This window comes from Panthera uncia, chromosome C2 (genome assembly GCF_023721935.1).
Source record: "Panthera uncia isolate 11264 chromosome C2, Puncia_PCG_1.0, whole genome shotgun sequence".
Lineage (NCBI taxonomy): Eukaryota > Metazoa > Chordata > Mammalia > Carnivora > Felidae > Panthera > Panthera uncia.
In genome coordinates this window covers 52753476-52765956 of record NC_064810.1, presented here as the reverse complement: position 1 = coordinate 52765956, position 12481 = coordinate 52753476, and the positions used below count along the sequence as shown (strand labels likewise).

The 12481-nt window shown below is 36.1% G+C and overlaps 1 long non-coding RNA gene across 1 annotated transcript in view; it reads left to right on the top strand.

The window, feature by feature from the left end:
- Positions 1-12481, top strand: part of LOC125920915 (uncharacterized) — a 162024-nt gene that overhangs the window by 132615 nt on the left and 16928 nt on the right. Inside the window, exon 3 of the long non-coding RNA XR_007457247.1 lies at positions 1956-2023. This is a non-coding gene — a long non-coding RNA (uncharacterized LOC125920915). The remainder of the gene's footprint in view (positions 1-1955; positions 2024-12481) is intronic.

The following is a 12481-nucleotide window of genomic DNA, read 5'->3' as shown; positions in this document are numbered from 1 at the left end:
GAACTACCCTGCCACCCAGCAATTACACTACTAGGTTATTTATCCAAGGGATACAGGTATGCTGTTTCAAAGGGACATATGCACCCCCATGTTTATAGCAGCACTATCAACAATAGCCAAAGTATGGAAAGAGCCCAAATGTCCGTCTATAGATGAATGGATGAATAAGATGTGATACACACACACACACACACACACACACACACACACACGCATAATGGAGTATTACTCGGCAATCAACAATAATGAAATATTGCCATTTGCAACTATGTGGATGGAACTAGAGGGTATTATGCTAAATGAAATCAGTCAGAGAAAGACAAATATCATATGACTTTACTCATATGAGAAATTTAAGAGAGAAAACAGATGAACATAAGGGAAGGGAAGCAAAAATAATATAAAAACAGGGAGGGGGACAAAACATAAGAGACTTTTAAAGATAGAGAACAAACAAAGGGTTTCTAGAGGGGTTTTGGGAGGGGGAATGGGCTGAATTACTAAGGGGCATTAAGGAATCTATTCTTGAAATCACTGTTGCACTATATGCTAACTAACTTGGATGTAAATTTAAAAAATAAATAAATAATTTAAAAAAAAAGATTAAACCAGCTACAGAATTCCCTTAAGCCAAAGCCTATTCCAGAGCAAGGCCCTAACTCTTTTCTGACGAAGCTGCAGAAGAAAAGTTTGAAGCAAACAGAAGTTGGTTCATGAAGCTTAAGGAAAGAGGCCATCTCCATAACATAAAAGTGTAAGGTGAAGCAGCAAGTGCTGATGTAGAAACTGAGGCAAGTTATGCAGAAGATCTAGCTAAGACCAGTCATGAGTTGGCTACACTAAACAACAGATTTTCAATGGAGATGAAACAGCCTTCTATTGGAAGAAGATGCCAGCTAGGACTTTTGTAGCTGGAGAGGAGAAGTCAGTGCCTGGCTTAAAGCTTTATAGGACAGGCTGACTTTTTTATGAGGGGCGAATGGAGTTGGTGACTTTAAATTGAAGCCCGTGCTCACTTACCATTATAGAAATCCTAGGGCTCTTCAGAATTATGCTAATTCTACTCTGCCTATGCTCTATAAGTGGAACAACAAAGCCGGGATAACAGCATGTCTGTTTACAACATGGTTTACTGAATACTTTCAGCCCACTGTTGAGATGTACTGCTAAGAAAAAAAAATTCTTTTCAAAATATTACTGCTTATTGTTAATGCACCTGGTCACACAAGAACTCTGATAGAGATGTACAATGAGATTAGTGTTGTTTTCATGCCTGCTAACCCAGTACCCAAGCTGCAGCCCATGGATCAAGGAGTTCTCTCACCTTTCAAATCTTATTATTTAAGAAACACATTTCATAAGGCTATAGCTGCCATAGGTAGTGATTCACATGGTGGATCTGGACAAAGTCAATGAAAATGTCTGGAAAGGATTCAACATTTCATATACAATTAAGATTTATGGAATAAGGTCATGATTTATGGAATAAGGTCAAAATATCAACATCAACAGGAGTTTGGAAGAAGTTGATCCCAACCCTCATGGATGACTTTGAGGAGTTCAAGATTTCAGTGGATGAAGTAACACAGATGTGGAGGAAAGAGCAAAAGATCTAGAATTAGAAGTGGAGACTGAAGATGTACTGAACTGCCTCAACATCTTGATAAATCTTCAGTGATTGAAGAGTTGCTTCCTATAGATGAGCAAAGAAAGTGGTTTCTTGAGATAGAAACTATGAAGCTGCTATGAAGATTGTTGCAATGACAACAAAGGATTTAGAATGTTTCATAAACTTAATTGATAAAGCAGTGGCAGCATTTGAGAGGATTGATTCCAATTTTGAAAGAAGTTCTACTGAGGGCAAAATGCTGTCAAACTGTATCACATGCTATGGAGAGATTGTTTCTGAAAGGAAAAGTCAGTTAATGCAGCAAACTTTATTGTTGTCTTCTCAGAAATTGCCACAGACACTCCAGCCCTCGGCAACTGCCACCCTGATCAGTCAGTGACCGTCACCATTGAGGTAAGACCCTCCACCATCACAAGATTATGACTCACTGAAAGCTCACATAATGGTAAAAAAAAGTCATTTTTTTAGCAACAAAGTAATTTTTAATTAAGGTATCTACATTGTTTTTCTAGAATTAATGCTGTTGTACACTGAACAGACAACAGTGTGAGGTGAACATAACTCGTATATGCACTGGAAACCAAAATATTTGATTGGCTTTATTGTGATACTCACTTTATTGCAGTGGTCTGGAATTTGACCCACAATATGTCTGAGGTATACCTGTAATTAACAAAAAATGACATGGAGAGATATCATTGGAGTGAGATTTGAGGTGCTGTCTATTTGAGAAAATATAAAGCCAAAAGTTCATTGAGAATTAATTTTAACTTCTAAAATTCATTTAAATTAAGAATGTTAGTTCTGAAACAAAATTATTAAGTCTGGTGAGCATTTCTAGAGAATAGATAAAAAAATGTATAAGGCTGGAGACTGATTCTTCTTTCTGGTATGTTTGTTGTTGTAGTTGTTATTGTCAGAAATTAGTATTGGTTAGCCAATAAGTCTACAGTGAAAGTTCAAGTAACTTTCCATACAATAGCAGTCTGGTATTCATGTAGTAAGATTTTGGATGAAGACAAATAAAAGAACACTATTGCATGAACAATTCTGTTGGTTTGTCAGCATGGAAGAAACTAGCAAAATGGCTCCTAACTATCGTAATCATTGTCTCATCTATTCCAGTTCTTTGTGCTGTGTATTATGGAGTCATATAGCCCTGGCAAATGGGCTCTTCTTACTTCTTTCGTGATTTCCTTTGAGGACCTTAGTTATATGAGTAAATTATCTATTAGGCTACTCATGTTTGGTGAACTTTAGTCTTTACTTCTGTCTCCTACACTATGTGGCCGTCAAAATTGTAGCTTAAAATCTCCCAGAGTCAATAGAAATTTTCTTGTTGAAAACTTTTCATGGATCATTTATCTCCTAGTATCCCTGTTTTCACATAATTCTTGCTCTCTGCAGATTCCTTCCATTTGTGACAAACTCACCAAAAGTTTTTCAATCCAGTATTTTTTTTTTAATTTTTTTTTCAACGTTTTTTGTTTATTTTTGGGACAGAGAGAGACAGAGCATGAACGGGGGAGGGGCAGAGAGAGAGGGAGACACAGAATCGGAAACAGGCTCCAGGCTCCGAACCATCAGCCCAGAGCCTGACGCGGGGCTCGAACTCACGGACCGCGAGATCGTGACCTGGCTGAAGTCGGACGCTTAACCGACTGCGCCACCCAGGCGCCCCTCAATCCAGTATTTTTAAGGATTTTAGTTAGAGGAGTCTTTCAGAATTTCTAGACCACCCCTCACCCCCACCCCTGCTGGAAATGGAATCTGAGCTCCTTTGATGCTTCAGTTCCTGAGGGGTGATTATTTTGGACCAAACTATCTTAGGACATTTCAGTAAAGTGGTTAATACTTGGTTTCCCTAGTTAGAACACCTAAATGTTAATCATGGCTTCACGAGTTCCTGGCTCTTGAAGTTGCAGAATCATTTTATTTCTTAGGCTCAGTCCCCATTCGTAAAGTGGATATAATAATAATACTATCTTCCTCATAATGATAATTGTAAAGACTAAATATGTGTACTGGAAATGGGAGTGGGAAAAGAAGCAGACTTAAAGGGTATTGTGTTTTACTTTTCAAATGGCAGCACCATCATCTTTCCCATCAGAAACTAGCAACAGATGGGCTTCCTAAAGTACTAGGTGGGGGGAGGGGGGGGCTTATTTTCATGCTTCATTCACCATATACTGGTAATGGCTCTAGCTTTACCTAAAAAGATACAGAAGTAAAACAAAACAAAACAAAGCAAAACCAACAGCTAGTATTTACTAAATGTTAGTCATATGTCAAAAAAAGTGCTGTTCAGTTCTTACAGTGATCCTCAGAGGTATATTCTATCTGTTCCCCATTACACAGGTGAGGAAACTGAGACTCAGGCAGGTTAACTAACTTGTCCAAAGTCACACATTTAGACTTGAATAGAGACAATTTGACTTTTGAATCTGTACTCCCAATTAACATGCTGTTACGACAATGCTTAGGTATGAAGTCAAGGGTCATACAAAGAATTTGTGTGAATATTCATATTGGAATGTTCCTACTCCCTGATATTACTCTCTCTCTCACCAACATTGTGGCCGGCAGAATCCTACTAGTATTTCACATTTCTCCTGAAATGTCCTTGTCTCTCTGAAGCCTTTCCCAAAGACCAGCAGAATTAAATATTCCCTGTTCTCTGCTCTCGGAGCACTCCACACAAGCTTATAAAAGAATACATTATAGTGTTTAGTTATTTCTCCCATGCCCTCTATCCTGTGACTCTCCTGAATGCAGGAAGTGTTATGTGATTTCCCCAAGACCCCTTTATGATCATCATCTTTATTATTATTGTTGTTGTTGTTATTATTGCTGTGATTGTTTTCATTTTAATCATCTGAGATGAACACAATATCTGGTATCTTGGAAGGACTCGATATTTATTTTTAAAGTGGACAGTCAATTTTAGAGTTCCTTTTCACACAATTAATACTTTATTGAAAATCCAGGAACTTCTGATTTCTTCTAATTTTTCGTGACTGACTATGAATTTTGAAATGTATTTGCTTCTTGGCTCACCCGGTTCTGCTGCTTATTGGCAGCCTTTCAAGGTGCAGGATCCATGCCTTGTCTATTTGTGTTACACTGGTCCCCAGATCATCATAGGTTCTTAATAAATCTTCTTTCTAATCAGCTTTTGAAAATGGAGCTTCATGCTTTACTGCAGTCGGTTATGTAGATGGTTGTCACCAGGGCCTTCTCTTTAGTTACAACCACCTTCCCAGAATTGCTTTTCTTTCCTCAACCCCATTTACGAGTCTGTAGCCCTCCAGAACCATATGTTGCAGCTGAATTGTGCTTTCCCCTAGTAGCAGGATATCATTTTTTAAAAACATCATATTATTTACTGGTCCCTTGGTTATACAAGAAAACTAGGAATCTCACACATGCTAGCAATTGTAGCTCCAGTAGCTGAAGATTTACTACAGGCAAGCATACGTTTACAAGCTGTTTTTCAGATCTCATCTCTTGACTTCCTGGTGGTAGCAGAAGTGTATCTGGGCCTAAAACTCGTGCCTGCTCCAGAGCTGGACATGCGTTTGTGTGTTTTGGGGGGTGGGGGGTGTTGATATGAATGAGTACATAACCTAAAAGAATAATGCCTTTAAATATAGCTATGCTTTTATATTGTTACTGGCACTACATGACTGTGATCATTTCCCCCCTGGCAAACATAGCTTTCATTACAAAACCCAGTCATGCAGTTTGCATGCTTTGGAGATAAGGCTAAGGCTCTGTCAGAGCACTTACCCACAGGTGTAAAAATGTTGTGATTAAAAAGAGACTGCACATTTAAGTAGGAGTAATTAGAAGTGAATTCTTAATTGCAAAGTTACACAAGCATTTATGCTTTGCTTTGCATTCCTAAACCTTTGAAAGGTGCTATATAAATGCAAATTGCTTGTCACATCATTCATGCTATGTATTCATGACATTGAAAATGTGCTTTTATACTGAACTAAGCTTAATAATAAAATACTTAAATATAAAGTATCTATTAAATAGAGCTACATGTCCATCAGCCAAGAAAGCGCATTTCTGTGTTTTCCTTTTTAACATGTACTTGTGCTAATGAGATGCAAGTTCTGTCTTTACATCTGATTAAGAGACTGAAGTATAAAAATAAAACTCTTCAGATTGATTAAACTACAAAACTGTAAACAGTTTTAAAAATATTATAATTGTAGCTGAACAGCATTTAAATGAGACAGTTTCTGAACGTGAACTCACATGCTAGTTGTAGTACATTCGTTGCCTGTTGGTAATTTAAAGGAGACCTTCTTTTCAAGACTCATAGATGGTAATTTATGAGTTATTAGAATATTCTATGCTACATATATTTCAGCCTTTGTTTTGACCTCTTGATATAGTAATCTTCATATCAGAAGTTTGGATTGAGGATTATGAAATGTAACTTTTATGAATACCAAAGTTTCATCCAGTTGAGAGAGCAATGAAAGTCTAATCTTCACAAATGCATGCCAGAAATGGGACTCTTCACAAATAGTAAACATCATGTCCCCCTACATCTCGTTTCATGTATATGTCAACAAAAAGAAATTATTTTAGGGCAGTTCTTTTCAGTCATTAATATTATGCCATTTGGGGATCATGTTAAAATGTAGATTCTGATTCAGTAGATTTGAAGGGGGGGGCCTAAGAGTTTGCATTTCTAGCCATTTTTCTTGTGATGCAGATGCTGTTGGTCAACAGAATGCACTTGGAATAGTAAGATTTTAGGGCGGGATATAAACATTCTCTGTAAAGAACCAGGTAGGAAATATTTTAGACCATAGAATCTCTGTCAAAATTGGTCAACTCTGCTATCAAAGCACAAAAATAGTCATAATTAATACATAAATAGATAGTCATGGCTGTCTTCCAGTAAACTTCATTTACAACAAGAGGTGAGTTGATTTAACTCCTGGATTGTAGTTTGCCTGTGTGTATTTTAGGGAACTATGAATGTTCTCCTAAGCAATTCATCTGTATTCTAAACTTGAACCTCTTCCAAGTTAACACAACAAAGATGAAATCTTGAATGATCTTAATGATAATCAGGCTCTAGAAGTTCCAGATAGAAACTTGTATAGGTCCCATTTACATTGATCTGTCTTCCATTTTCTTCCCCTCTTAGTATCTTCCTCTTCTTTTCTCATTCTCTGTGTTGGGGAACCCCAAGACAACATAAATATCGGGTGGTACTTAATATACTCTAGAATCTTCAAGAGATTTTTCATAGAGCATAGATGTATAGTTAATAGAGTTCCTTTATTCATTGGATGATCTGTCCCATTTATTTTTCCATCTGGAACAATCCAAATTCTCAAACAAAGCCACACAATTGACCAGACAGTGTTGGATACCAAAGTTGAAATGTCCAATTTGATTATCCACATCCAATCCTTTTCCCTATCTCAATCAAGATCAGAGTTTTCCTCTAGACAGACCCTTTTTTCTTTCCAAATATCTTGCCTCCCTCAGTTCTTCCAATGGCTATGTCATTGGACAACTCCAGAATTGACATTTCATTAAATTGATCAAGTAAGCTGGTTTACATTCTCTCTGTCTCTCTCAGAGTGAACAACATCAGTAGTAATGTCTAAATTTCCCTTTATTTCTACATTTCAGGGGAAATAAAATTAAGGAATGTGCCAAATTGTGTTCATAATATCTAACTAACATTGTTCACTCTTAGGACTGTTAATATTACAATATAATACTAGACCATTAATATAGTATTTTCATTAATTTGACTACTGAATAGTCAAGAATTTTGAAAGAATTTATATATAATTGCTTTTTGAATGCAAGATATAGCATTTAAACAATCTTAGCAGAAATAGTGGCTTTAACAGTTAGATAAACTATAGCCTGAGGGCTAAATACTGCTCCCCTCCAATCTGTGTGTAGACTAAGACTATATTTGCTTTGTTTTTCTAAAGGTTGAAAAGAAACTCAAAAGATGAGTAATATTTTGTGACACATGAAAATCATGAAATTCAAATTCAGTTTGCACTGATTAAGTTTTATGGAACAGAGCCACACCTATATGTGTGTGTATCACCTATATATCATCTAAAGCTACTTGCCCTATAATGGCAGACTTGATTGAAACAGAGACTCTGTGGCTCTCAAAGCCTGAAATATTTTGTCTGTCCATTTATAGAAAACCATTTGGTAACTTCTGAGTTAGATCAGAACATAAAATGCCCTAAGACTTGTACCTGTGTCCTTCACTGAAACTTGATTATTCCTAATATCAATTAATTAGTTAAAATAAAGCAGCTTAGAAGGTTGAGCACAATGGAGGTGGTATCTGGAAGAATGGAACAAAGAAATTGGTTAAAATATTTGGGTCTTGTCTAGTTACCAATATAACAGTTTCATAAAAACAAAAAACAGAAAAAAACAACAAGAAGTTAACTAACACTTAACACATGCTCACTGTTTTGCCAGGCAGTATGCTAAGAACCTGAGACCCTTATGGTTTCTATCACAATTAGTCAACTGAAATTATTTCACAAACTTCAATTACCATTTGAAATAGGCACTGTTGTGATCCTCATTTTGCGGATGAGGAGTTGAGATTTAGATTCCCAGTGTCACTGAACAAACAAATGGCAAACTCAAGATCTGAGCAGAGACAATTTGATTCTTGGGCTCAATATTTTAACTATATCAACATTTTGCAAAGATAGTACCAATTTTCTTACACAAGTATTGATCATTCAGTCAGATATATGTGGGGAATTACCCGTTTGCTCATGATCTCATGATCTCATGATCTTCTGGCCTGAATATTGTCTTGGTCAATTTAAGATGAAATGGAACTCCTGTAGATCATTATTAATGTCACTGAGGTGTACACTTTTAAAATTGATTCTCACATTTCCCTCAGTGTTTGAGTGACTGTGAAATAAAATGAAAGCAGGCAGGTTGAAGTTTAATCCAGGTAAAATGGAAGCTTTGGGGGAAACTGAAGAGTATTTTTGCTACACTGAATTAAAGTCTTCACAGAGCAGAAGTGATTTAAGGTGGTACCTCCAGATAGAGAAATTTTGCATTATTTTTGCATAAAATTCAAGTTATGACCCTTTTTATTTATTTTTTCACCTGGTAGCCTCATTACAATTTTTAAAGGCTGATAACCTTTACTTAGATACATTTTTTTTTTACAATGCCATGTTTATGCATAGGCATACATAAAATCAGATGAGCAGGGGGCATAATCAGGGCTTTCGTTACTGAAATTAGATGCATCACCAAAAATCTAGCGAGAACAGAGAACGATAGGCCATGTGCGTACAGCAAGTAGTGATATCAAGGCTTGGACAATCACCTAAATCAAGGGCAGTGTACTTTAGAGTGGATTATTTATTTATCCTTGACTTATTTTACTTGTCTGGCAGGATTTCTTAGGGCTTAGAGAGAATAAATTTTGCTGGTGGTAGACATAGTCTTTATGCAATTCCACTGTTGTAATTAAAATCTAATAGGCATACTGGGGCACCTGGGTGGCTCAGTCAGTTAAGCATCTGACTCCTGATTTTGGCTCATATCATGATCTCACAGGTTGTGGGTTTTGAGCCCTGTGTCAGACTGTGCTGACAGTGAGGAGCCTGCTTGAGATTCTCTCTCTGCTCCTTCCCTGCTCTCTCTCTTTCTCAAAATAAAATAAAATAAAATAAAATAAAATAAAATAAAGTGAAATAAAATAAACTTTAAAAATAAAATAAAATAATGCACTAAAAAAGTCCACAGGCATACCTTGTTTTATTGTGCTTCATTTCACTGTGCTTTGCAGATACTGCATTTTGTACAAATTGAAGGTTTGTGGCAACTCTGTGTTGATCCAGTCTGTCAGTATCATTTTTTTTCCAACAGAATTTGCTCACTTCGTGTCTCTGTCATCTTTTGGAAATTCTTGCAGTATTTCAAACTTTTTCATTATTATTATATTTGTTATGGTAATCTGTGAGTGGCGATAACGACTCACTGAAAGCTTAGACGATGGTTAGCATTTTTTAGCGTCAAAGTATTTATTAATTAAGGTATCTGCATTTTTTTATGTTTGATTTTTAGAAATAATGCTCTTGCACACTTACTAGACCACAGTACAGTATAAAATGTAACTTTTATATGTGTTGGGAAACCAAAAAATTCATTTGACTCTTTTAATTGTGGTATTGCTTTACTGTGGTTGTCTGGAACCAAACCCTCAACATCTCTGATGTGTGCCTGTGCTGGGATAGATGTGGCATTAATTGTAGATAAAAAAGGTCCTTTCGTTTGGAACTGAGGAAATAAAAAGGAGGGTGTTTTGAATTCTCTGTGTGTTTGCCTCCCCGTATTGCATCATAGACTTCCACTGTTGACCTTCAGGTAGGTCTGTTCATAAAGGCCTTTGCCCAAATGATTTGTGGGGGTCTTTTGAATAGGTAATTGGGCATTCAGTTGGAAGCTTTATTTTGACAGTGGGCTAATAGGTTAATTCTGTATTCAGAAATGCATCCCATGGTGTAGACAAGATTTTTTTTTTTCTTTCTTTTTTTTTTTTTAAATAATGAGTTGTCAAGCCAATTCCCATTTTCGAGGCATTTGCTTTCTTCCAATGGCAAGCACTTTTGGTAAACAGATCATGTTATTTCACTGTATTCACTGCTTCATCCGCAACAGAAATCTTGTTTCTCTTCTAAAGGGAAACTTAAATGTGATATTTATAATTCACATGAAGGCTGTGGGAGCTAGCATCAAATGCTTATGATTATATTCAGATGATAAAAAAAAGTAATGAAAGTCTAGGAGAACTTGCTTATTACTGTTGGCCTCAAGTGCAGCGTCATTTAAATTCAAACAGCACTGCCCTCTGCTATGAAAAATTGTCCAAAGGGCAAAGAATTATCTCCAGGGCTATTCATTGATGTACATTAAACCTTGGTGGAGAACAGATTTCTATTGACAGTATGAAAGGGAAAACCAGAGTGTTTTGTAGAAAACTACACATTTTAATAAATAACTTCCAAATGATTTCATTAGATAATTGAGGCTTTTCAAATACGAATTTACAGAAAATTAGGACAGAAAGATGAATAGTGACATTAGTAATGCCTCACCATGAAAACAGTCTTGGCTGCCACTCTAAAAGTGAACACGTAATTATTAAAGCCCCATCATTTTTATTTTATTATTTTATTAAGGGTCATGGTCTATTAAGCTTCCTATATCCTGATGAAAATGTAAATTTTTACATAGCAGTACTATGAATAATACAAATCTAACATTGGATTTCATTTTATTAACCAAAGAAAGACAGAAAACACACACACATCAAACTACCCTAAGGAGAAAAAAATGAACAAACAAAACCAAACAACCAACCAAAGATTTAAAGAAAGCAGAAAAAACTTGCAGGGGAAGAAATCAACTAGTCTCTCTGCTTCTGTATTTCTTAAATAGGGATAGATATTTGTATCAAATTATATCTGACTTCTTTGGCAAAAAGTATACACCCATTTCTTAAAGCATGTTAGGAGGTAGGTTTGAAAGTTTGAAGGGAATGGTAAAAAAAAACAACTTTCTATTCATTTTTCCCCTTTATAAAAGTATTAAAGTGACATTTTTGTCACTGATTTGGTAAATAATCATGAACATAAATCATTATATTAGCCATTTATTTTAGTTTTTCCTTAATTCTCTTTACAATGAATGTGGACAATGGAATTTACTCTGTTTACTTCATGGGATAGTGAGAGTATCAAAGAAAAGATGTCTGTAAATATATTAACAGTATTTCAGTTTGTTCGCAAACTACCCCCAAAGGTTTTAAAGAAACCAAATATTTTCTTTAAATTCCTTGAAGAACACCCAGAACTGCTTTTTCTTTTTTTACTGGAAGGAGAAAGTAATATTGACCAAATTCAGATCAATTCAGTTAAGAAGTTATTTCTGATCTCTCAAAGAAACTTATGCAGAGGTAAGAAGGCATTTATGTGTGATTTAAGAAAAAAAGGGTAAATTTTCCCAAGTGTTAAGACATCATTCTTCAGCTCCTGACTTGTCACTGTCCCTGTGTGCTGCTGAGTTCCTGTATCATTCAAATAAGCCAAATTTACTGTCTCCTCTAATGCTGTCTTTGCCCTAATGTATTTGAACTACATATCCCATTAGACCATTCTACATAGGTAAGTCCTTATGTATTACCACCCAGGTTTTGATTTTCCTTCTCACTCTGCCCCTTGGTTTTTCTAATTAGATTATCAAGTGTCCCTCTTCCTCTCCCTCCGTCTCTCCCTGTCTCTCTTTCTTCATTCCCTGGAGAACAGCCCATCCCTACACAATCATACCATCTTCTCCATCAGTTAGCTCAGAAATGAAACACAATTGCAGCCAAATATGCATCTTGCATAAGCTCAGTTACCTTTTCCACCTGACAAAGCGGACCTTCCAGTTTGAAATGCAGTGCACTGCAAATAGCTGAAGAAAAGAATGTAAGGTAAAATGAGGTCACTAACACAAGCACAGTGTTTTGATCTACTCACAAAATCTGGCTTTGGTCTGTCGAAAGCTTTACATTTGTTTTAAAAGTTTATTTTTTTATTTTTATTTTTTTAATATATGAAATTTATTGTCAAATTGGTTTCCATACAACACCCAGTGCTCATCCCAAAAGGTGCCCTCCTCAATGCCCATCACCTACCCTCCCCTCCCTCCCACCCTCCATCAATCCTCAGTTTGTTCTCAGTTTTTAAGAGTCTCTTATGCTTCGGCTCTCTCCCACTCTAACCTCTTTTTTTAAAAGTTTATTTTTGA